Here is a 26,801-nt window from a genome sequence, read left to right on the forward strand (position 1 = left end):
TATCCAGGCTGCACTACCTTCGGCTGGCATGCATATAGACTCATCCAGGCGAAGAGTCCAGAAACAAGAACAACATTTAGAAATGCATTTCTTGAGCTCACTCATGGTTGTCTTAAATGCAGAATTTACCTATGAGAAGGTCACAAACAAGTACCAAGATCAAATACCAAGATCAATACGTCGTCAATACCAGGATACAAATTTACAAGTTACAAGTGACATAGAACAGTCTCACCAAATAGGTCAGGTCCAAATCCTCGTATTCTTGAGGTCAAATGTCTCCTCTGCCTCCTACTGGGTCTCAGTGGGAGATGGAAGTGATGTTAGATTGCAGCTGCAAGACACTTGTCTTTTAGCTGGGGCCCCCACGATCTGTGGTCTCCAGTCTGCTTCCTTTGTCACGGCCTTTTACTCTGTCATATTTCTCTCCATGAGTCCCCCGCTATGGGCCACCAAGTTTGTGAAATAAATTTACAAGTCTCTTCTTGTAAGAGGCTGAATTTCTACAAGATAGAATACAAGGATTCGGATTATGCTTCAAGATAGAATTTTATTTCGCTGCAGCGGATCACCCCAAAGACTGTTGATGACACTCTCTGGCCAAGAGCAACCTACATGTCCCTCCCCCTTTTGATGTCTTTTATTGCAAAAAACAACTTTACCACACTATACATGCATCATAATTTGCAAACACGTTCAAGCAAACATTTCCTGTAACACTGTTGAACCACAAGAACAGGACGTTCAAGCTCAGAAATAACATTTCTAAGAACATGGGGCGGTTTGCCCATCTGCAAAGTTTCAATAGCAATTCTAAGAAACCAGCACATTTGCAAGAAATGAAAATGAACAGGACAAGGTTAGACAAAATGGAGCCCTCACGCCTAGTTAAAAAATCTATTTTCCACAGTTCTTTAATTATATATTTTTTATCTTCATAGCAAGGTGGATTTGCACATTTACAACAATCCATGTGCTATTAGTTTTAATATTATACTAGTCAGAGCATTTCACCTTTAAGATGTTATTTGATCCATACAGTAGAAGTAAATGGGAAAAGGAACCGGCCAAGAAGCTGGAAATAAAGGCTGCCAAATCCTAAGAATGTCTTCTTTTAGTTTACTGGGGACATGGCATATGAAATCCTTGCTATCCATTTAGACTGTTATTGTGTAGGATTCATGTAGTATGTGGTAAAATATGTACTACATTAATTGCAGCTATTGATGTGGAATGTAATGAAATATGTATTACATTATGTACAGCTATTGTTTAATTGGTTTATGCCTTTAGAGTTCCTTTACTATGCCTGTGTTTTCAAAGTTCTACTATGGAATACTCGAACCAGAGCATACCTTAGAATGTTGTGTCACAACCGTTAATGACAGTAGAAGTTATGTCTGGAGCAGTCTGGGGTGATTTACTTTGTGTGAAACTTAAGAAAGAAATCTACATCTACTTGGTATCAGTCTCTACTCACATTATATTGTCTATGGGCAACTTTTCTTGCTGGTCGTGGTGAACACTCTATGGGGGTCATTCTGACCTCGGCGGTAAAAGGCGCTTACCGCCGGTCAGAAGCCCGCCATAACACCGCTGCGGCCGTGGTAAACCGCCACGGTCATTCTGACCCGCAACTGCCAAACCGTCGAAAACCCGACATCCTCAATAATCCGCCACACCAAAGGTCAGCGAAAAAATGGCGCTGACCAAACCTCCACCGTCACGCCAACAGAAATACGCCCATACCATTCCGACCCACAAATCCACGCGGCGGTCTTTCAAACGCGGTATTCCATTGGCGGTACACCCCGCCGCGGTCAAAATACACACACACATAGAAAACTCAGCCACATTGGTCACTTCAAAATACACACACCTGATACACATACTAACACCACTCCCACACACCCAACACAATATAAAACACACACCCACATCACCCACAAGCCCCTACGACCCGAAATCATTGATGAAGGCTAGAGACAGAGCACAGAATAGCGAATCCCACAACACAGAGGCACACAACACCATCACCCACACAGAATCCACGCACCAAACACCACACACCACCACACGCACCACACTCATCACCACAAACGCCACCCCACACCTCAACCACACCACCCCATGGCACCCCAAAGACACCCCAGGTTCAGTGACGCCGAACTCAGGGTCATGGTGGAGGAAATAGTCTGTGTAGAGCCCCAGCTCTTCGGGGCACAGGTGCAGCACACCACAATTGCCTGGAAGATGGAGCTATGGCAAAGGATAGTGGACAGGGTCAACGCGGTGGGACAGCATCCACGCAATCGGGAGGACATCAGGAAGAGATGGAACGACCTACGGGGGAAGGTGCGTTCCATGGTATCAAGGCACAACATAGCGGTGCAGAAGACTGGCGGCGGACCCCCACCTACTCCCCCAGAATTTACCGCGTGGGAGGAGGAAGTCTTGCACATCCTGCATCCTGAGGGCCTCGCTGGAGTAGGCGGAGGAATGGACTCTGGTAAGGCAAATCTTCACTACTGCTTCCCACCCCCACCCCACCTGAATGCCAAATCATACCCCCACCATCACCCCCTCCCCCATCACACCAACCCCTAGCAAAAGCCTCACCATCACAACCCACCCATCCCAACACCAAGCCCTGCATGCGACCCCAAAGCATGGACACCCATCAACAAAGCATGCCCACTGCACACACACATCACCCCCACAAGCCACCCTCACAAAAGCCCCCACAAGGAAATGCCTGCACATTGGGACACGGACACCCACCCATCACACGAAATGCCACACACAGAAGCAATAACCATACCTTTATACCCCTGCAGGACCCGAACGCCACCACACCGCCACGGAGGGTCCAGAGATGTCCATCCCACCCCCAGAAGAGGCCCCCAGCGATGACAGCAGCTCTGTCTCCCTGAGGCCAGACGACCAGCCCGGACCATCGGGGACCTCTGGACAGTCGGTTCCCCACAGACAGCCACAGGCTACAACAGACCCAACCTCCTCGGGGAATACCAGCACAGCTCCCACCCAGCGGGCCCATGCCTCTGTGTCCAGGGCACGTAAATCAGCAGTGTGTCCACCACTACAGGGCACCCAGGTTGACCCACCACCCCAACAACAACAGGGACCTGGGGGCAGTGGTAGTGAACACACCCCCAAGGGGACAGAGGCCCAGGAACGCAGGGGAACTGGGAGGGCTGCTGTGCGACGGGGGGGGACAGGCCCGGGGAACCGACTCTTCAAGAGGCCCTCTCCACCATCATGGGAGCATACCACCGCTCCCAGGAGACGATGGCGACGGTACTGGCCCGGTTCCAGGAGATCCAGGAACTGCAGGAGGAACGGTACATGGGGTTCAGGGAGGAACATCGGTTCCGCAATGGGGACCATCGTCCTGGCCCTTACCCAGATCGTCACCACATTGCAGGACCATGTGGCACCCCAAAGGGCCCCTGTCACTAGCCCAGGACAGGAACTGCCTACCACCTCCGCCGGCGCTAGTGGACAGGAGGCCCCCACACAACGACAGGCCACCAGAACCCCACCTCCTGCAGGAGAAGAACCACCCCGCAAGCGGAACCTTAGATCTCACAAGAAGACAGAGTAGGATTGCAAGACACCCGCCAGCCTAAGATACCCCCTGATGTCATCCCACTGTCCCACATTGTCACCCTGTCCAACCTTGAACTGCCCCTGCTCCATCCTTCCACAGGCATATGGACAATGCACCTGTGCGACTGAGAACTGGACTCTGCCATGGACATTACTCCACCCCCACCCATCCCCGCTTCCCAATCATTTACCTATATCTAGCACTTTAAATAAATCACTTATTCCACTTAAATAAACAGGAGTCTGCTTGTATTCTTAACAAATGTATTACACATAACGGTTCAATAATGTCCAGTTAGTTTGTGATGACAACATACCAATTTCAATAAGCTTTAGTCCATGGGCAAACAAAGCTGAAGTCAGGCAGTGGGTCATACAGCTCTGAAAAGGGAAGGGAAAGTCACAAATCAGTTAACAGGAACTGGGGGGAAACACAGACAGTGGAGACGCATGAGGCCTCAAGTAAATGTAAATTGGGGTGGCTGTTTCTTACCTGTGTGCTACTGAAAGTATTGTTGTATGACTGTATCCCTGTTGTCCGTGTCGTCCCCGTCGTCTTCCTCTTCTTCACTCTCCACAGGCTCCACAGCTGCAACAACACCACCATCTGGACCATCCTTCTGCAGAAAAGGCACCTGGTGTCGCAATGCAAGATTGTGAAGCATACAGCAGGCCACGATGATCTGGCACACCTTCTTTGGTGAGTACATGAGGGATCCCCCTGTCATATGCAGGCACCTAAACCTGGCCTTCAGGACCCCGAAGGTCCGTTCTATGATCCTCCTAGTTCGCCCATGGGCCTCATTGTAGCGTTCCTCTGCCCTTGTCCTGGGATTCCTTACTGGGGTCGGTAGCCACGACAGGTTGGGGTAACCAGGGTCACCAATTAGCCACACACGGTGTCTCTGTAGCTGTTCCATCACATAAGGGATGCTGCTATTTCGCATGACATACGCGTCATGCACTGACCCAGGGAACTTGGCATTTACATGGGAGATGTACTGGTCAGCCAAACAGACCACCTGGACATTCATCGAATTATAACTTTTTCTGTTTCGGTACACCTGCTCACTGTCTTTGGGGGGAACCAAAGCCACATGGGTCCCATCAAGGGCCCCAATGATGTTGGGGATATGTCCAAGGGCATAGAAATCACCCTTCACTGTAGCCAATGTGACAGTGGGATGTGAGGTCACTGCGCTGGTGTGGCACACCGTGGCGATAGGCGGTCGAAGACCGCGGCGCAAAGCAGCATTGGTTAACATTGAACCCTATGGGTCTCAGGAGCCAATGACGATGTGCGCCGGTGGTCGCGGTACGCACCACCGCGGTACGCACTGCCACGGGCGTGACCGCCATTTTCTATCTGATTAATCACTCAAGACCTGATCATCCACAGGAGAGAACCTATACTGCAAGTGCTGCTGTGACCTCGGTCTGGGAGATACAATGGCTGCTGCGACTGGGTAAAGGGCCCCTGCCTTCACTTCCGAAGAATTGGAGAAACTTGTTGATGGGGTCCTCCCCCAGTATGCGCTACTCTACGGTCCTCCAGACCAACAGGTTAGTACACAGGGTGCACGCTGAATGGGCTATGCCTGTGTTGAGTGGGGTGTATGTAAGATGGTGGGGAGGGGAGCGAATGAGGAGTGCAACGCACGACAGATGGGAACATGTGCCACATGGCAAGGTTGGGAGGGGGGGCCACTCACATCTACCATGCTGAAAAGTGATGATATTTCCTTTCCCACCCTGTACATGTCAAATAGGTCAGCGCCCATCAGAAGGTCGACATTTTGCGTGCCATCGCCAAGGACGTCTGGGCCCTGGGGGTCCACAACAGACGGGGCACCCACTGCCGAAAGAGGTGGGAGGACATCCGCCGCGGGACCATAAAAGACCGCTGAGTCTCTGCTGGGGATGGCCTCCCAACGTTGGAGGGGTGCCAGCCGCCAATTGACCCCCCTGATGTCCCGGATCCTGGCGGTGGCCTACCCCGATTTGGATGGGCGCGTGAGGACATCACAGCAGACACAAGGGGGTGAGTATCAGCACATTCTGCTATCTTTGCGCGCAGTGGAGGTGTCTGGGTGGGGGAGGAGGGCTGTGGGTAACTCAAGGCCAGGGCGCTTTCTGTAGGCTAGTCCACTCCGTTAGCCATGGCCCTGTGCCCCCGCCCCCCACCTCTGTAGGGTGCCAAGTACAGCTATCCATGGTCCGCCATCACCCATGTGTGCATTTGTCGTACATAGACCTGTAGGCCTAGTCACAAGAACTGAGTAGTGTACCCCGATTGCGCAGCGTAGTTCAGGGGGCTTCTGTGTCTGTCCTCTCCGCCAACGGTGTTGCCAATGCATGCACTCAACCTGTCTTCATTTTTCCCCCCCACCCATTTTCTTTTTCTTCATGTGCATGTGTGCATTAGCATCATCAGGCGGAGGAGAAGTGGCATCGGCGCACGAGGGAGCTGCATCTCACATGGCCCCGGAGGGCCATGCAACGGACTCCGAGTTCAGCAGTGAGACGGAGGGCGAGGGGAGCTCCACAACGGGGACCCGTGGAGACGTCAGCGACACCGACACGTCCTCGGAAGGGAGCTCCCTTGCGGTGGCGGCACCATCCGTGCCCACCGCAACTACATGTACAGCCGCCACCCAGCGCACCAGCTCCGCCCTCCAAGTAGCCCCTCAGCGTTCGCACCGTGCCCGCTCGCACACCAAGGCGGGCATCTGCTTCGCCCCAGGCACCTCAGGCCGTGCCCCAGTTACCCCTGCTGCCCTCAGTGAGGAGGTCATTGACCTCCTCCGGACGCTCATTGTTGGGCAGTCTACCCTTTTGAATGCCATCCAGGGGGTAGAAAGGGAGGTGCATCTGAGCAATGCATACCTGGAGGGCATTCATTCGGGTCAGGCTGCCCATCAGCGATCGTTCAACGCTCTGGCCTCAGCACTGACGGCAGCCATTGTCCCTGTCTCCAGCCTCCCTCTTCTAACTCCCTCTACCCAGTCCCAGTCTCCTGTTCCTCAGCCTATCCCATCCACACCATCAGACCAGCTTGCACACACCTCAACACCCAAGGGCAGCTCATCCAGACATAAGCACCACAGATCCCACAAGCATTCACACAAACAACATCCAGATGCAGACATGCCAACAGTCACTACCACCTCTGTGTCCCCCTCCTCCTCGTCTCCCTCCTCCCTCCCTGTGACATCTCCACTCACACCTGCATGCACACCACCATCAGCCAGTACTTCCATCACCAGCACACCCTCCATTACAGTCAGCACACGTGCAGTCACCACCCCCACTGCCATTTACACGTCCCCTGTGTCCTCTCCCACTGTGTCTGTCACCCCCTCTTCCAAACCACACAAACGCAGGCAGACACCCACCCAAAAGCCATCCACCTCACGACAGCCTCCAGCCCAAGCACCTGCACCCAAAGACAGCACACTTGACTCTCCTACAACCACATCCTCTTCCTCCACTCCCATACCCACTGCACCTACCATTCCCATTGCTCCTAAAAAACTTTTCCTCTCCAAAATTAACCTCTTTGCATCATCTGACCCACCCCCTCCATCTGGTAAGAGTCCAAAGAGCACCTCAGCCACCACCAGCCCTGCATCTAGTATCACCATAGTGCAGGGCTATTGGAGTCCACCAGCTCCTAGGGAAGGAACATCGGCCAGCAGGAAGGGGACAGCCAGCCCACCCCCTGGGAAGAGGACAAGAAAACGTAAGGGCCGGCGCGAAAAGCCTGAGACGGCTGCCACCACGGAGAGTGGCCTTGCCACGTCACCTGCCACATCATCTAAGGGAGGCAAGGGCCCGAGAGCTGCAGCGAAGGAGGGCAAGGGCAGCAGGGCGGAGAAGACATGCAGCAGCCGAGCGCACCAGGAGGGCCCCACCAGCCCCATACCGGGTGTGACGGACGACACCCACGGGCACAAGACTCCATCACAGGAGGGCCCCGCTACCGCAAGGTTGGAGGGCGACTAAGCGGGGAGTCTTGGCCAGGTCTGGCTCCCTTGAAAGGCAGGACAAGCACAGCTGAAGAGGGCCCCGCCAAGACAGGCACTGCTGAACAGGGCCCCGCCGTGAAGAGCACCGCTGAACAGGGCCCCGCCGTGAGGAGCACTGCTGAAGAGGGCCCCGCCAAGACAGGCACCGCTGAACAGGGCTCCGCCGTGAAGAGCACCGCTGAAGAAGGCCCCGCCAAGACAGGCACCGCTGAACAGGGCCCCGCCGTGAAGAGCACCGCTGAAGAGGGCCCGCCAAGACAGGCACTGCTGAACAGGGCCCCGCCATGAAGAGCACTGCTGAACAGGGCCCCGCTGTGAGGAGCACCGCTGAAGAGGGCCCTGCCAAGACAGGCACTGCTGAACAGGGCCCCGCCGTGAAGAGCACCGCTGAACAGGGCCCCGCCGTGAGGAGCACCGCTGAAGAGGGCCCCACCGTGAAGAGCACCGCTGAACAGGGCCCCGCCGTGAGGAGCACCGCTGAAGAGGGCCCGCCAAGACAGGCACCGCTGAACAGGGCCCCGCCGTGAAGAGCACCGCTGAAGAGGGCCCCGCCACGACAGGCACAGCTGTCTCAAGCACCGCTCCGCTGGTCCCTTCCTGTCAAGCACCGCTCCGCTGGGCCCTTCCTGTCAAGCACCGCTCCGCTGGGCCCTTCATCTCAAGCACCGCTCCGCTGGGCCCTTCATCTCAAGCACCGCTCCGCTGGGCCCTTCATCTCAAGCACCGCTCTGCTGGGCCCTTCCTGTCAAGCACCGCTCCGCTGGGCCCTTCATCTCAAGCACCGCTCCGCTGGGCCCTTCCTGTCAAGCACCGCTCTGCTGGGCCCTTCCTGTCAAGCACCGCTCCGCTGGGCCCTTCATCTCAAGCACCGCTCCGCTGGGCCCTTCCTCTCAAGCACCGCTCCGCTGGGCACCGCCGTCTCAAGCACCGCTGGTCCATTGACAGTGCCGGTTCTGTGTCGAGCAGGTGTTCACGAAGCACTCTGGGCATCATGCCTCCTCCAATACCAGTGGAGTCGGTTATCCATCTGATGGACTGTGGCTTTGCACTCTCCAGGATGGTACAGTGGGCATGGAGGCCCCTCGTGGATCTGGCGTCGTGGACTCATGTGGCTGAGGTGCCCCCCCTTTCCCTTCCCCCTGAGGTGCCTGTTGTTTTCTCATCTGATGCCCCAGCAGTGTTCTCTCCAATGGTTTCCGGTCTCCTGTGTGGGCTTTGCCCATGTGTTTGTACACATTGGCCCATGGACTATGGATATTGAACGGACTGTGCAGGACTTATTGACTATGTTTATACTTTGCACTATGTTCATTATTTCTTTTGTATATTTCATATGGCATATTTACCATGACTTAAATGAACCTATTTTATACATAAATTTTAAACTTCATTTGAATTATGTCTTTGCATTCTTCCGGGGAGTTTGGGGGGTGTCACTCTGACTTGTTGCTCTGCATTGGTGTGTAGGTATTGGGGGGGATTTGGGGGGGTGGGTGTATCGAGTATGTGTGTGCCCGTAAGCTTTCCTCCTCCCCCCTCCCCTGTGTCGTAGGTGCAGTACTCACCGTTATCGTCTGCGCCGGCGTTCGTACTCCTGGTAGATGAGCAGGTAGACAATAGCCGGTAGGATGTGTAATTCGGGCTCCATGCTGTCCTCCTTCCTCGTGGAGTGTGTATAGGTGAGTGTTTTCCCGTTCGTAGTCTGTTTCCGCCGTGTTTTTATCGGCGGGGCTCCCGCCCCAGAAAAGGTGGCTGATTGGTGAGTTGTGATAGGGTGGGCGGTACATTGTCTGCCGCCTGCCTGTTGGCGGTGACCGCTGCGCTGTTTGTCAGTCCCGCCGTGGCGGTCAGGGTGTTAATGTGGCGGGCTGTGTTGGCGGTTCCCGCCAGGGTCAGAATTCCATTTTTTTGACCGCCGGCCTGTTGGCGGGTTGGCCGCCGCTTTATCACCGACTGCCAGGGTTGGAATGACCCCCAAAATCTTTAAAAAATGTAAACAGTCTCTTGAGGTGTCATAAGGTGGTGTTCCATGATAAAATGTCGATTCCAAAGAAGTTATTCAGTTGAAGAGGCTCTGCTAGAATGAGGTATATTTTAGTGCAATCACTGTTGTGATCCAATCCGGTCCATTTTGTCTGTGTTTTTGGAATTGATTAGCCTCGATCGTCGGGATGAGTGAAGACGGATTTGAAATAAATCATAAAACTCTGGAAGTATCTACCCTGGACCCTGCTTGTTTTTGAGGACTGCAGAAGTGGTTCTCCCCCCTAGCCAATTGTCATATTGTGGTTTTCAATGGCTGTGTTTTCTTATAGAAATAGAGATGGTATTTTAGTGATAGAATGACCTGAAGGGTTTTGCCACAATTCTCAAACATGCTTAAATTTGATAGAAAACATGTTGTTTTATCTTCTGTGTAATAGATAACTTTGGTATTGAACTGTGATCTCACATAATATTGAGGGATGAACTTGATATAGTCAATGTTTATACTAGGCAAGTGCTTAAAGTCAGGGCAGGCATATAAATGTTAAACAATATTGCCTCTATTTATTATGTTCTGTGGTCGACAAGAGCATTCGACTGGGTGAAGCAGAACAAGGAGCAAGAGACTAAAGGAATCTATTTCTGCATTGAGATTAGAAGTAAGTGTGGTGTTAAGGTGTTGTGTTTATCCCAATAGAGCCACTTCACACCCAAAAAAAGAATATTCCTTTTTCATAGGACAGGGAAACTGATATGTGTCTATAATCCTTCCTCTAGTGAGTTACGCTGTGCTAGATGTCGAGTATTATTAGTCAGACAAGCCTATCAGAAAATTCCTTACCCACAGGTGATACTGAATTGGAGCCCTGCCAATCAATACGCATAACCAATTATTTATTTTTCACAGTTGTTTATCACACATTACTTTTCTACATGACAAGTGTATCAGAGTGATCATGATTATTATTAACAGTTTAATAGATATTATACAAATGAAGGCAGATGTTAAGAAAGGCCCCATCATATTTCATCACAAATCCCACGTCTGTTACTTTATTTTCTACCCAATGTTTCTATGATGATTTGAACCATCAAATCTAAGTGGCTGTGTTAATTCATTAAGCTAAATTATGCTAAGCAATGGACAGTTTCCTTGCAGGTCAACAATTGTGATGCAGACCTTAAGCATCTCTCCTAGGCAACTGGTCTAAGTTTCCTACCTCTCCTCTTCACAAGTACCTTATATATTTTCATTTTCAATTAAGTCTTATGGAGTGAAGAGGGATCACTAGTACTGGACCCTTGCTTTGCTACAATAAAACATTGAAGTTACAGACGTTAATGCTGTTCTTTTCTTCATTACAAGATGGATCTCTGCAACATCTTCTTCTCCTTCAGAAACAATAACAATGCCCCACAACCATTCGTAGATTCCCTATTGTTGATTGCATTTATGTTTTATGCACACAGTCATATTTTGCATCTAACATACATTTTATCATGAGAGAGCCCTGCTACTTATGACAAAGGTATTCGCTGTATGCTTTAAAGGATCAACCAGCTTATTGGCAACAATTCTATGAGTTGTTTCTCCCAGCTGTGTTTGGAGGGAGTTGAAAACCACTAGCAACTTATGTGATACTATTGATCAATTAGTTGCTCCTTGATATACAGTCTTGAGACTAGTGATTTGATTGATGTGAGTTGTAAGGCCTTTTTAGAGGGATGGAAGGTAGTTGATGTGCCGGTATTGCAAAGTTTTATGAGTACACTCAAAAGGGTAGAACAATGACTTTACTGAAGTACTGGCCTTAGAGGGGATAAGATGTTCTCCTTTTCTGTGGAACTACTAGTACATTAAGCAGGAATGTAATCATTTAGGAAGGTTTAAATTTGAATTTGACCATGGCAAGTGAAAGAGGAGATAAGATGCCCCCAGATTTGTTTCTATGATCAAGAGGGGCCTGAATAGACAAATAGAATGAGAACATATCTAGCAAGTCTACTGTTAGTACCTAGTTTTCAGGGAGTTCAGAAAAATACCTTTCCTCGACTTCACCAACTTCTTAAACCTTTTAATGTTTTTCCTGGGTACATTGGGACCTTAAATAATAGTCCTAGGGTCTGATTTTGTGTTTGACAGATGGAGTACCTTCTGTCAGGATGGTGGAGGTCATTAAGGCTGCCACTCCCTCCCTCAAATTTAGAGATGACTGCCAGCTCAGGCACCATCTCTGTTTGATGGTTCCCTTCAAGATACAAACAATTTGGTTGACAGCCATCAGTTTTGCCAGTTATTTACAAAACCTACAACTTTTTTTTTCCAGAAACAATAGCCGACAAGCTCTCAAATTGTGGATTTGCGTCTGCAAAAAGAAAAATCTAACAACTTCCATACATTGGAGTGAGCTTTACATCTGTGAGGCCAATTGGGCATCATTGATAAAAAACTAATGGTCTATCTGTCTCTAAATGATTCATTTGGAAAAAGAGGGTCAGTTGCTTTTGCAATGGGGTACCCTGTCTGCCAAAATCAAATTCAGCCTCTTACTGTTTTCTGAGTCCTTTTTGGTGATGTTCTCTACAGTGCATCCTTGGAAAAGATGGAGGAAATTATCTGATCAGCACTTTCCTTACTGATGATGGTTAGTGCCGTAGAATTTTTTTTTCCTAGGCAGGGGAAAATGGCAGGCTCATGAGTCATAGTTTCTGAAAGATCAGAGGGATGGTATACACAACCTCTGCATCGTTATCAGAAAGGCATAGCACTTCTTAAACATTTTACTATTTTTGCTGGATAAAGTGGATTGCCAATTGAGTGATAGGGTGTCAGTGTCTGTGTTGTGAAACATAGGAGGATGAGCACATGTCAGGTGAGTGAAGAGTGAAAGGAATGCTTCCTCTAGGTTTAATGGTCTCTTTGTAGGCTGGTGCCATTGAAAAGTGCTGTACAGCTAATGTTGCTCCAGCTTTAACATTGAGAGCAGCACTATGTTTCAGTCAAGAAATGGAATAGATCAAGGTTAAGGATTAGAGATGATAAATTTATGGCATAGTTCAGCTTTTAAAGTAAATAATTTAGAACTAGCCCATTATCACTTCTGACAGGGTCACAGTCTCCACTGGGTTTCCGGGAGTTCCATATTCATGACTCTGAGATTATTAGGCACACCCCCCAAAGTACCATCTCAACTCCTAAATTGGTCACTTACTAGGGGAGAAAGAAAGTAGAGGCCACATTCTCCTCTGAGTCTCCAATCCTTAATCCCCATCTGGTCATTTAGATTTTGGAAGAGCTCGTGCACATCACTATTACAGAGGTACTCCAGCCTCACCAAATATGTGGTTTGCTTACTCTATTTACAGTTGGGAGAAATGCTGGACTTGCACTGGTGGAGCATAAGATGGTTCTACTGGAGAAACTTCTTGACCAAACAGTCCATCCAGCACAGACCTGCTTCGACATAGTGGCAGTGCTCCTCCCTTATTTAGGGTGGTGTGACAGTAAGTAGATTTACATATCCAGAATCCCCATGTAAGGCATGCTGTTCTGGGTGGAGAAATCAAACAATGACCTCAGTTTGCAGAGAGAACACTGCACATCCGAGTCATTGCTATTTTTTCTACCAGAACAAACTCACACTTTTTTAATTTTCCTAATTTTAACTTTTAAATCAAGGATTATTTTTTCTGTGATTTAACCACACAGTAAATGAAACTGTTGCCCAGTCATAATCACCACTTTGACCAGTTACATTTAGTTACATCTTGAACTTCGCCATTCTTATGGCACACTCAGACACAGTTCATTTTCTGCACAAACTATTTTTTCCCAAAAAGTTCTAAAGCAATTTGATAAATCTGACATTTGCAGAATTACCACCACCATGTTGTAATTTAGTAGTGGTTGTAATATCAGCACTGGTTGATGAGTGTCTACCGCATCAGCTAGGAGTAGGGTGATTTAACTTTGCCACAAATCTGAACTTGGCCTTTAGTCTCCAATCTAAATGAAGTGTCTCTCTCTCTCTCTCTCTCTCTTTCTTTCCCTCACTCTCTCATTCACTACTTTCCACCACAACAGTTTTTACCTGTCAGACCTGGCATCCTTGGTGAGCTTCTCCCCTAACCTTTTGGGTTTTGCTGACTGTTTTTTCTGGCTTCAGGACTCTGCCTGCTTTACCACTGCTAATCTGTGCTAAAGTGCTTGTGCTGTCTCCTTAAAACATAGTGAAATTGACTTCCACCCAATTGGCCCACTTAATTTACTTGTAAGTCTCTAGTAAAGTGCTACTACATATGGCCAGGGCAAGTAAAATAAATATTCAAGTGGGCCTGCAGCACTGATTGTGCCATCCGCTTACATAGCTCTTTAAAATGTTTCAGGCCTGCCAATGCAGCCAGTGTGTGCACTTTTAAAAATGCCATTTTGACCTGGCAAAATTAACCTTTTGTTAGGCCCAAACCTTCATTTCTAATAAATATGTAATCCATTGGACAGGCCGTGAACAGCCCAGAGGTCAGGGTGAACTGTATTTGAAAAGTAGGACATAGACTTTTAAGTTTTACATGTCCTTGTAGTGAAAATAAATAAATTCATTTTTCATGACTGCAAGGCCTACCTCTCCGAAAGATTAACAGTAGAGTTACCTTTTTATTAAGCTCTAACTTCTAGTTGGGAGCAGGTGGACACATCAAATTGGATTTCTAAAGAATTGTAATTAAAAGCCCTCTTTATTTGTAAAGTCAAAATTTCAATCACAATCCTGAAAATGCCACTTTTACAAAGTTGGCATTTTCTTGTCCTAACCATTTGGTGCCAGCAGTCTGGTCCTGGGTCACATGACTAGTTGTATCTGGCAATTGGTCTTTGTGTTTTGCTCCCAGTGAGACAGAGGGAGTATAGGTGTTGGCAGAATTGGCCATTATGAGCTAATGAGGGGTAGGAGCTGTCACCTACCATGCTTGCTTATCACAAAGACTCTGCCGGAACACTCCCACAAAGGGTCTGTCACTAGTTCAAATGCTACTAGTGGGCCTGCAGCACTGGTTGTGCCACCCACATAAGTAGCTCTGTAATCATGACTCAGACCTGCCATTGTAGTGTCTGTGTGTGCAGTTTTACCTGTAAATTCGACTTGGCAAGTGTACCCCCTTGCCAGGCCTAAACCTTCCCTTTTCTTACATGTCAGACACCCCTAAGGTAGACCCTAGGTAGCCCCAAGGGCAGGGTGCAGTGTATGGTTAAGGTAGGACATATAATAATGTGTTTTATATGTCCTGACAGTGAAATATTGCTAAATTCGTTCTTCGCTGTTGCAGGGCATGTCCCTCTCATAGGTTAACATGGGGGCTACCTTTAAATCTGATTAAAGTGTAGATTCCCTTTGGGAGAGGATGGACATGTGGAGTTTGGGGTCTCTGAGCTCACAATTTAAAAATACATCTTTTGGTAAAGTTGATTTTAAGATTGTGCGTTTGAAAATGCCGCTTTTAGAAAGTAAGCATTTTCTTGCTTATACCATTTCTGTGACTCTGCCTGTTTGTGGATTCCCTGCCTGGGTCAGTTTGACAGTTGGGCTGGTTGCACCTCACACTAGACAGTGACACACAGGGAGCTGGGGTGTAGCCCGCATATCCTAATGAGCCATCTGTGCTAGGAGGGAGGGGAGGAGTGGTCACTCGCACATGAAAGGGCTGTGCCTGCCCTCACACAATGCAGTCTCCGACCCCCTGGTGAGTGTCTGGGGCCTGGCCGGGGCAAGGCAGGATTTCACATTCCAAAGAGACTTTACTTTGAAGTAGGCCTACTTCAAAAGAGAAACTGGGTATAAGAAGGGCACCCAAAACCACAGAATTTAGAACACTTTGGAAACAAGAAGGAACCTCTGCCTGGAGAAGAGCTGAGAAGTGCTGCCCTGCCTGTGACTGTGCTTTGTGGAGCTATCCTGCAGTTGCTGCTTCTGCCAGAGTAAGAGGGCAAAGACTGGACTTTGTGTGCCTTCCATCTTGTGAAGAACTCTCCAAGGGCTTGATTTAGAGCTTGCCTCCTGTTGTTTGAAGTCTCAGGGACAACAAAGACTTCTCTCTGCCAGCACCTGGAGTCTCTGGAGAGACTCCTGCTTTGACAAGTGGTGCCCTATCCAGTCCCTGGGCCCTTGAAAGGAAAGCTGGTGGAAATCCAAGGAAATCGACTTCGGATGACTTCGGACCAACGTCGCTGCTGAATCTGGTGACGCCGCCTGCACCGACGCAGTGACCTTCGCTGGAACGCGACGCTCTTCGCAGGCCCGACGCCGCTGCAGCCCCGCTGAAGTCCACAACTCCGTGGAAGTCGCTGCACCACGTCGTGACCGACGCCGCTCGAAGTGCGCGGATTCAACGTTTCGCACAGACGCCGCGATCCCTGACTTCGCGCATCGGCTTGTTTTCACTCTTCACCAAAGGTACTGTACTTGGGGGTCTACACGACTCCGTGTCTGGCGCCGCTGGTGTCGGCTTGTTGGGAACGACTCTGTCACGACGCCGTGTTAACATCTCATCAAAGCATTTTTGTTTCTAAGCGCTATTTTTGAGTTTAATCTTTAAAAATTCATAACTTGACTTGTGTATGTCGGATTTTTGTCGTTTTGGTCTTGTTTTGTTTAGATAAATATTTCCTATTCCGATATTTGTCATTTTGTAGTGTTTTACATTAAGTTACTGTGTGTGTTGCTACAAATACTTTACACCTAGCACTCTGAAGTTAAGCCTACTGCTCTGCAAAGCTACCAAGGGGGTAAGCAGGGGTTAGCTGAGGGTGATCCTCTTTTACCCTGACTAGAGTGAGGGTCCTTGCTTGAACGGGGGTAACCTGACTGTCAACCAAAGACCCCATTTCTAACACTAGTCATTTGTGACCCCAGGCAAGGTGAGAGGGAGGAAGGGAATGACTAACACCCGTGGGGTGGAAACATCTTGAAGCTTCCTCCACTTCAAAGTGTGCACCAGCTATAAATGTTGAAAACTTAAACACAACTCTTCAGTACACTGCTGGACCTGTGGAATAACATGTCAAAAGGAAGGATTGCTGATGCTGAAAGGACTGCCACTTAGCTGGACTGCTGTGCTGAGGGACTTCTGCCCCGCTGTGCTGATCTGCTACCCTGCTGTTCTCTTGCCTGGGAGAGAAGGACTATACTTGCATCTCTAAATCCAGGACCCAGAGTGACTCCAAGGGCCTTTTTTGACTGCAGCATCAACAACAACACAGAATTCAGCATCATAAGCCATGCAGTTTCTTCAGAACCAGTTGGTGCACAATGCATCCTCGATGCCAGACTTCACATAACAAGCTCCGTCATTGACAGCCTTCTTGATAATCATGAATGACCTCGTAGGGCAGCCTTGCAGCTCTGGAACTGATGCTGCATGACGCATCTCCAACAAGGTTCTTGCATGGCATCGGCTGCGAGTCACATCCTCAATGCAGGACTTTGCAACTCTTTGCAACTATAATGTAATGTATGCTTATTGGTCCCCTGTAACAGGCCCACTGCACATCCCAGTCCAGTGCAACCAGATAACCACAGCTGGCGCTTTGTGCTTTTTGGCACTTTTTTCATGGTAACATTGACTCGTACCCAACTGGCATATTTAATTTACTTATAAGTCCCTAGTAAAGTGCACTACATGTGCCCAGGGCCTGTGAAATAAGTGCTACTCGTGGGCTGGCAGTATTGATTGTGTCTCCCATATACGTAGCCCCTTACCCATGTCCCATGCCTGCCATTGCAGGGCCTATCTGTGGAGTTTACACTGCCACTTCGACCTGGCACAACAAACCTCTCACCAGGCCTAAACCTTCTCTTTAAAAACCTTCCTTTTTATACATATAGGTCACCCCTAATGTAGGCCCTTTTTGAACAACAGAGCGAGGTGCAATCTATTCAAAGCAGGCTATGTACTTTTAAGTTTTAAATGCACTGACGGTGTTTTTCACTACTGCAAGATCTATCTCTTTCATTGGATAACATTGGCACTACCTTATTACATCTTATAATTGAAATTCACAATCTGGAAGAGATAGGTTTGACAAGTTTGATGTCTCTGGATTCACAATGTGAAATGACAACTTATGGCAAAGTCAGATGTTAAGTTGCAGTTCTGAAAATGTCACTTTTCGAACGTTGGTATTCTCTTACTTTAGTCATTTGGTAATACCTGTCTCCAATACATGTCTGGGGCAAGGTGACAGCTAGGCTTGTGCATTCCCTCGAGACAGCCACACACAAAGGAGGTTTAGGTGTAACTGATGGGCCACCCAAAGCCTGATGAGCCATCCTGGGCAGGATGGGACGAAAGGGCTGAGACTTAAACCTGAAAGGGTGGTGTCCTGACCCCACAGAAAAGGTTGCATAACCCCCTGTAGTAAGTCAGGAGTGAGGGCAGGAAGAGAGGACGTCCGTGCACTTCAAAAAACTTTCTTTGAAGAAGTCTCCCCTACTTTAAAGTCACAACTGAGTAAAAGTACTGGACCTCTGACATCAGCAACTCAGTACACTTCTGCATCCGTGGATACTGCGCCTGGAGGAAGGACTGCTTTGCTGCTACAGAGACTGACACTCTGCTGTGCTGCTACTCTGCTGGACTCCAGCTTTGCTCTACTGACCTGCTGCCTGTCGTTCCTTTGCCTGGGAGTGAGAAGGACAGGACCAAATTCTGTACATCCCAAAACCCAAAGTGACCCCAAGAGCCAGTTGAGTGGTCTCCTGTTTTCTGAAGTCTCAGGGACACAAAAGACTTACAACTCACCATACTTCGGCACCTGGACTTTGCTTGCTGCACATCTTGCCCTGCCAAGTGATCCTGGGCCCTTGGTAGTGGGTATAAAGTGCTGATTCAGCCAAAACGCATGCATCCTCATTGGAACTGGTGTACCCTCGCCTTTGCATGAGTCAGAAGCAGACGCAAATGTGGCACTAAAAAAGTATAAATTCGGGCCCTAATTTCTTGGTAGGAACTAATGGGTCATCTACCTTAGGGTGGCTACACCCACTAAGTGACCACTTCCTGTGGGCAGAGGTCACTTCGTCATACCTGATTGGAGGAAAATGAAATGGAGAGGCCACCTTGGCTGCCACACCTTAGGGGTGGTGCATAATAAGAAGGCCCACTGCTCCTGTTCTTTGTTTGAGTTTTCCGCCGCTGCTCCTGCCAAAAGTGGGAGTTTCAATGCCGGTATGCCCTTTGAAGCTCGCCAACAGGGCAGTGCATATTCCTGAAGGAGGGGGGTGTTAGCACCTTCACCCAAGGTTTTGTTCTACATCCCAGAAAGCAGAGGCCCTTACCCCAGTGGTGCAGCTTTGTGTCTAGAAGTGGCAGGTTGGACATCACTGGCCAGCAACCATGCCAAGGTAGTTAGCTTTTGCAGGGGGCACCTCTAAGGTGACCCCTGGGTACATTTGGTATTAAATCCAATCCTGGCACCAGTTTGGATTTTTCATTCTGAGTTTTTTTTATACCAAATAACCCAGGGTTCAGAGTGGGCATCATGTAGCTGTAAAACTCATATTGACCAGCGTCCAGTACATTAAAAATGGCTGCTCTGTCACTCATTATGTCCCAGCCTTGGCAAGGAGACAGTGGAGGGATATTGCTCATGCAGCTATGACCTCACAAGCAGTATAGTGCACCCTGCCTTAGGGCTAGAAAGCCTGACAGAGGGGTGTTTTACCCATAGTGCATGCAGTGTATAGCGGGCAAGGCACACAGGCAGTGTGCCATGTTGAGTTTGAATTTTAGGTTGCCATCAGGACACTCAGCTGGCTGGGTGCCCCTCAATGCATGGCCCTATAGGGTGGGACAATCAGTGCTGCTGCCCTCAGGGGTCTACCCTTGGTGCCTCCTGCCCTGTGTACCTTAGTACCATTTACTAGGGGATTAAGGGGCAGCTAAAGGGGAGTCCAATAGTGCCAATGCATCACAACAGTTTAGGGAAAGAACTCTGACCCAGGGAACCTGGTTAGCAGGGGCCCTGGTACTAACAACTTCTAGGCTAGATCACATACCAGGCAAACACTGGGGGCTAACCATGTAAAAAAGAGGCCATTTCTCACAGTAACTTACCCTGACTAGGACTGTGGTTCCTACTTTGACAAGGTGCATATCGTTGCCAACGGGAAACCCAATTTCTTCCACCCCTTACCCAGTGACCCGATTCTTTACATTACCTATTCTTCTTGGTATTATGACTGCTATTTTCTATATATAATCTTATAAATATTACAATGAAGGCACATAGGAAACATAACTTTATAGGGAGTTCAAATTGCTCCTCCCATTTTGTGTCATTTAAGATTTCAAATTGCTCTTCCCATTTTGTGTAATTTAAGAGGATTTGGTACTTCCAATTTGATCATAGTTTGCCAGTTCGAACCAACTATGAGTTGTATCAGGCATTTTTAGGGTCAGTTTGTGAGCCCTCTCACGTCAGCCGGGCAGTGTCTTGTAAATTAATCAATCAATTAATACATGTAGAGCGCTGCTAATCACCGGTTAGGTCTCAAGTCCCTGGGGGGGGAAGCGGTAAGTGAAGGTCAGAGGAGATCACGTGAAGAGCCAAGTTTTGAGGTCCTTTCTGAATTGTGAAAGCGTGGGACATCTTCTGCGGTGGATCGGAAGGGAGTTCCAGGTCTTGGGGGCGAGGTGGGAGAAGGACCTTCCTCCTGCTGTGGCCTTCTGGATAAGTGGACGGCAGCGAGTGCGAGGTTGGTGGAGCGGATGTGCTTGGTGGGCGTGTAGAAGTGGAGTCTTTGCTTGCGGTATTCTGGTCTGGCATTGTGGAGGACTGTGTATGCGTGCGTGAGAAGTTTGAAAGTAATTATCTCGTCTATTAGGTGCCAGTGCAGGACTTTCACTAGGGTGGAGGTGTGGCTGTGTTTGGGGGCATTGTTGATGAGATGGGTGGATGCATTCTGGATGCGTTGTAGTCTTTTTTGTATCTTGGTGGCGTTGCCGGCATAGAGTGCTTTGCCGTAGTCCAAGCGGCTGCTGACGAGGGCCTTGGTGACTGTTCTTTTGGTTTCTGTGGAGATCCATTTGAAGATCTTCCTAAGCATGCGCATGGTGTTGAAACAGGCGGAGGAGACTGCGCTCACTTAGTGGTTCATCAAGAGTGATGAGTCCAGGATGAATCCGAGGTTGCAGGTGCGGTTGGTGGGGGCCTGAGCGCTTATGAGGGCTCTGGCCCACCAGGAGATGTCCCACGCTGAGGGTTGTTGACAATGACGAGGACTTCTGTTTTTTCGGTATTTAGCTTGAGTTAGCTCTCCTTCATCCATGCGGCTACTGCCTTCATGCTGTTGTTGAAGTTGGCTTTGGCTATGTGCGGGTTGTTGGTGAAGGAGATGATTAGCTGTGTGTCGTCGACATATGAGACGATGTTGAGTGTGTGGTGTCTGGCGATGGTAGTTAGGGGGGCCATGTAGAGGTTGAACAGAGTGGGGCTCAGAGAGGAGCCCTGCGGGACGCAGCAGATGATCTTGGTGGCCTCTGAATAGAAGGGGGAGTTGGACTCTTTGGGTTCTGTCGGAGAGGAAAGAGGTGGTCCATTCTAGAGCCTTGTCTCGGATGCCGGCGTCATGGAGACAAGTCCGTAGGGTGCTACAACGTGTTAGCTGGAAAAGTAGCTATTCTGTCTCATGCCTTTTGTGATTAACTAAAGCCTTCTGTGATCCAGTTCCTGAGCACCTCATTTACATTAGCACGTAACTATATTGGTAGACTTCTGGGACCGCTACCCACTGCCTCCATTAGGCACTCATCCAAATTAGCACATTTAGGCCCATATTTATACTTTTTGATGCAAAGCAGCACAAATTTACTGCCAGCTAATGCCATTCCTACGTGCCAGGCGGGCGCCTTATTTAAGGATTGACATTAGCCGGCGCTGCGGGCAGCTCAGAGTAAAAAAAAATTACTCAAACCAGGCAGTGGCGGCGTAGGGTAAAATGGGGGTTGTGTGTCAAAAAATGGTGCAAGTCAGGTTAGAGTAAAAAATCATGGCTCTAACCGGACTTGTGCCATTTTTTGATGCACAACCCTCATTTAAATGCCCCCATGCCCAATGGCCATGCCCAGGGGACTTCTGTCCCCTGGGCATGGCCATTGGGCACAGTGGCATGTAGGGGGGCCCAAGTTAAGCCCCCTATGCCACTTTAATTTTTTTTTTAATTATATGTACCTCTACTTACCTGTACTTACCTGGGATGGATCCCCCCCTTCATGGGTGTCCTCCAGGGGTGAGTGAGGATGGCAGGGGGTGGCCCTGGGGCCAGGGAAGGGCACCTCTGGACTGCTTTCATGGTCAGAGCCCATGGAAGTGAGCCCACAGGCCCCTTAATGCCTGCCCTCACCCAGGCGTTAAAAAACGGCGCACATTAGGCTGTGCGCTGTTTTTTAAGGCCCGCCCCCTCCTGTGGGACAAAATGACGTGGGAGTATAAATAAGGCGCACAGGCCTTAAAGTCATTTTTTGGACGGGAACATCTACCTTGCATGTCATTAACACAAGACGGTTTCCCGCATCCAGATAATGACGCACACAGAGGAATTTTGACATTCGCGGGGTCGGGCGTCATAGTATAAATATGGTGTAAGGTTTGCGCTGAATGTGCGTCAACATTTTTGATGCTCTTTCGGTGTAAACAGGGTATAAATATGCCCCTAAGGCCCATATTTATACTTTTTGACACAAACCAGTGCTGGTGTTGGTTTGCGTAAAAAAATCTACCGCCAGCTAACGCCAATCCTACACACCAGGCGTGTGCCTTATTTAAGGATTGACGTTAGGGGAAAATGGGGGTTGTGCGTCAAAAAATTGTGAAAGTCAGGTTAGAGTAAAAAATCATGGCTCTTACCGGACGCACAACCCCCATTGAAATGACTTCTGTCTTAGCAAAGGCAGGAATCATGCCCCCATGCCCCCATGTCCAGGGGACTTCTGTCCCCTGGCTTGGCCATTGGGCACAGTGGCATGTAGGAGGGCCCAAGTTAGTCCCCCCTATGCCACTTTAAAAAAATAAAAAATATATACTTACCTCTACTTACCTGTACTTACCTGGAATGGGTCCCCCCCATCCATGGGTGTCCTCCAGGGGTGGGCAAGGGTGGCATGGGGTGTCCCTGGAGGCAGGGAAGGGCACCTCTAGACTGCTTTCATGGTCAGAGACCATGGAAGTGAGCCCACAGGCCCCTTAACGCTTGCCTTCATCCAGGCGTTAAAGAACAGTACACATTAGGCTGCGTGCCATTTTGTAAGGCCGGCCCCCTCCTGTGGGTCAAAATGACGTGGAAGTATAAATAAGGCGCACAGGCCTTAAAGTCATTTTTTGGACGGGAACGCATACCTTTCATGTCATTAATGCAAGGGGGTTTCCCCCATCCAGAAAATGATGCACACAGAGGAATTCTGACGTTCACAGGGTCGGGCGTCATAGTATGAATATGGTGTAAGGTTTGCGCCGAATGTGCGTCAACATTTTTGACACACATTTGCCGCAAACAGAGTATAAATATGGCCCTTAGTGCATCTTCCATTCTTCTTGGGACCACAGACTGTCAGTTAGAACATTGCAGGTTACATGTATTTACCATTACAAGCATCCATTTTCTGAAGTTATCCTCCTACTTCTCATCTGGCTTTTAGAATAAAAGGAACACTGTCATTGATTTTGCTTGAATGTTATGTAGATTGTGAACCTGAAAAGGACATGAAAGATAGCTTTAAAGCAAATGAATAACAGTAACCAGGCTCATATAGACATATATAGGGATTTTTCTAAGGGGTGGTATCTTGATAATTGCTTCAGTGACCTGAACTGAAATCATCGCCAGACACTATGGAACTTTCAGCAACTTAAAGGGAAGGGAAGACATAGGCCCTTATTATGACCCTGGTGGTGAGTGATAAAGTGGCGGCGGTAATACTGACAACAGGCTGGCGGTAATTACCACCAAATTATGACCATGGCTGTGATAACTCCCATAGACAGCCAATGTACCACACCATCTTCCAAGGTGGAAACACCAGGCACGCCAGCAGTCGCTATCAGCAGCCAGGCGGGAGACAAAGTACTGCACACCATATTAAGGCCCTACAATCCGCCACGTTTTCCGGGGCGGTACCAACACCATCAAAAGCCTGGCAGAAACACATTACTGAAGAGAAAAGACTCACCATCGGATACACAGGGAAGAACAACGCCGCCATGGAACCTCAACTGCAAGTTTTTCTGATGATCTTCTATGTTATGCTCCACCTGAAACACCGACGCCGACGAAGACGATGGCGGTGAGTACAGCCACCTAGCACACGAGAGAAGGAGGGAGGAAAACAAGAGTGACACACACACGCACAACACACACCCGACACAACACAACATACACACGTCCAGCTGCACACGAAAAACAATTTGCACCTGATACACAGTAGAATAATGCAGGACAACAGGAATGCACAAAGGTGAATGTATTAATATCAACAGCTAATAAGTAAACAAATTGTCTATGAAACAGATATATGCACAAAGGGACACTGCCCAGTCCAATGTTCAAAGGGCCCACATGGCCCAAGGGCACAGTGGAAGGCCCAACTTGAATCCTGACTTCATCCGGATAGCACTCTGCAGGGGCATCAGTTTGCAAGTGGGCAGGCACCTCTGAGGGATGGGGAGGCACCTCAGCTGAAGTCGGAAACAAACCCACTGGTTCTGGAGGGGGCTCCATGCCCATTTCTCTGTCCTGGGTAGTGCAAGACCACAGTCTCTCAGGTGGTTGACTTGCCCACTGGTTCTGGAGGGGCTCCATGCCCATTTCTCTGTCCTGGGGAGTGCAAGGCCACAGTCTCTCAGATGGGTGACTTGCCCACCCGTTCTAGAGGGGGCTCCATGCCCATTTCTCTGTCCTGGGGAGTGTAGGGCCACAGTCTCTCAGGTGGGTGATTTTCACACTGGTTCTGGAGGGGCCTCAATGCCCATTTCTCTGTCTTGGGAAGTGCAGGGCCACAGTCTCTCAGGTGGGTGACTTGCCCACTGGTTCTGGAGGGGACTCCATGCCCATTTCTCTGTCCCGGGGAGTGCAAGGCCACAGTCTCTGGAGTAGGTGACTTTCCCACTGGCTCTGGAGGGGGATCCATTCCCATTTCTCTGTTCTGGAGAGTGCAACACCACAGTCTCTGGAGTGGGTGACTTTCCCACTTGTTCTTGAGGGGACTCCCTGCCCAATTCTCTGTCCTGGGGAGTGCAAGTCCATAGTCTATGGGGTGGGTGACTTTCCCACTGGTTCTGGAGGGGGCTCCATGCCTATTACTTTGACCTGGGGATTGCAAGGCCACAGTCTCTGGAGCGGGTGACTTGCCCACTGGTTCTGGAGAGGGGCCCTAGTACAGCAGCCCCTGGAGGGTGGCCTACATGGGTTCCGCTGGTGGTGATGGCTGAAGTGTGGTGGCAGATGGAGTTGCCTCCTGGGCAGCCTCTGTAGGTGGTGATGGCTGCAGTGTGGTGGCAGATGGAGTTGCCTCCTGGTCATCCTCTGCAGGTGTTGATGGCTGCAGTGTGGTGGCAGATGGAGGTGCCTCCTGGGCAGCCTCTACAGGTGGTGATGGCTGCAGTGTGGTGGCAGATGGAGGTGCCTCCTGGGCAGCCTCTGCAGGTGGTGATGGCTGCACTTCCTCAGCTGGCGGTGGGGGCCTCATGACCACTGGTGGTGGTGGAGGTGTCACCCTGCCAGCCTCCACTGGAGTAGAGGGCTTTGTCCTCTCCATGACATGGGGTGTGGATTCCTTACCCTTCCTGGCAGGGGTTGATGGCTTCTTCCCCTTCTAGGCAGGTTCTACGTGGTCCTTAGCCTTTCAGGCAGGAGTCGAGGGCTTCTTTCCCATCAAAGTAAGAGGTGCAGGCTCCTTATCCTTCTTGCCTGGACGCGCAGGCTTGTTCCCCTTCTTGCCTGGACTCTTGCCTGGAGGTGAGGTATCCTTACCACCACGACTAGGTGGTGCCACCACTGTCCCTGTGGACTGTTTGGCTGAGGTGCTGGGCTGGGTTGTTGGGACCCTGCTCTTATGGGCAGGATAGGGGGGAGGGAAGAGGTCAAGTTGGGCAAGGAAAAGCTTCTTAGGGACAGAGGGGCGGGAAGAGGGAGGAGTGATGGAAGTGGAGGTTGAGGGAGTGGTTGTAGGAGGTGTATGTCTGCTGGTTTTGGGTGCAGGTGCATAGGCAGTATGCTGATGTGAGGTGGATGGCTGTTGGGTTTGTTAGTGCTTGCGTTTGTGTCCTTTAGGAGGGGGACAGACAGGGTGAAGAGGACACAGGGGACACCTGCATGGATATTGTGAAGGTGTCTGCTAGTGAGGTGTGTGTGTGTGCTGCTTGGTGTGGTGATGCTGGTGGTGGATGTTGATGTAGGGCATGCAGGTGTGAGTGTGGACATGACTGGGATGGAGGTGGAGGAGGAGGAGGGGGAGACAATGGAGGCAGTGGATGTTGTTGTGTATGCAACTGTCTGGTGTTTGCGTGAGTGCTTGTGGGATGAAGTGTGGTGCTTGTGTTTGCCAGTGCCACTCTTGGGTGTTTTCTTGTATGCATGCTCATCAGTATTTGTGCCTGAGATGGGTTTGGGTTGAGGAGAATGGGACTGGGAAGTGGTAGTTGGAGGGGGGATGGTAGAAACAGGGACAATGGCTGCCATCAGAGAGGAGGCTAGAGCCTGAATCGATCTCTGTTGGGCCGCAAATCCACCGTGAATGCCCTCCAGGAATGCATTGCATTGCTTCATCTGGGATGCTAGCCCCTGGATGGCATTCATAATGGTTGATTGCCCTATAGAGATGGATCTCAGGAAGTCAATAGCCTCCTCACTCAGGGCAGCAGGCTCACTGGGGCAGGGCATGAGGTTCCTGGGGCGAAGGAGATGCCCACTCTCCTGGGTGAGCGAGCACGGGCAACTCGCTGAGGGGTTACTAGGAGGACAGGGCTGGTACAGGGGGTGGCGGCTGTACCTGCAGCTAGGGTGGTCACAGAGGTGTCCACCACCACCAGGGCGCTTCCATCGGAGGACGTATATGAGTCTGTGTTGTCACCTCCTGTCTCCACTGTGGTACTTCCCTCGCCCTCCATGCCGC

Source organism: Pleurodeles waltl, chromosome 4_1, assembly GCF_031143425.1.
Source record: "Pleurodeles waltl isolate 20211129_DDA chromosome 4_1, aPleWal1.hap1.20221129, whole genome shotgun sequence".
Classification (NCBI taxonomy): Eukaryota; Metazoa; Chordata; class Amphibia; order Caudata; family Salamandridae; genus Pleurodeles; species Pleurodeles waltl.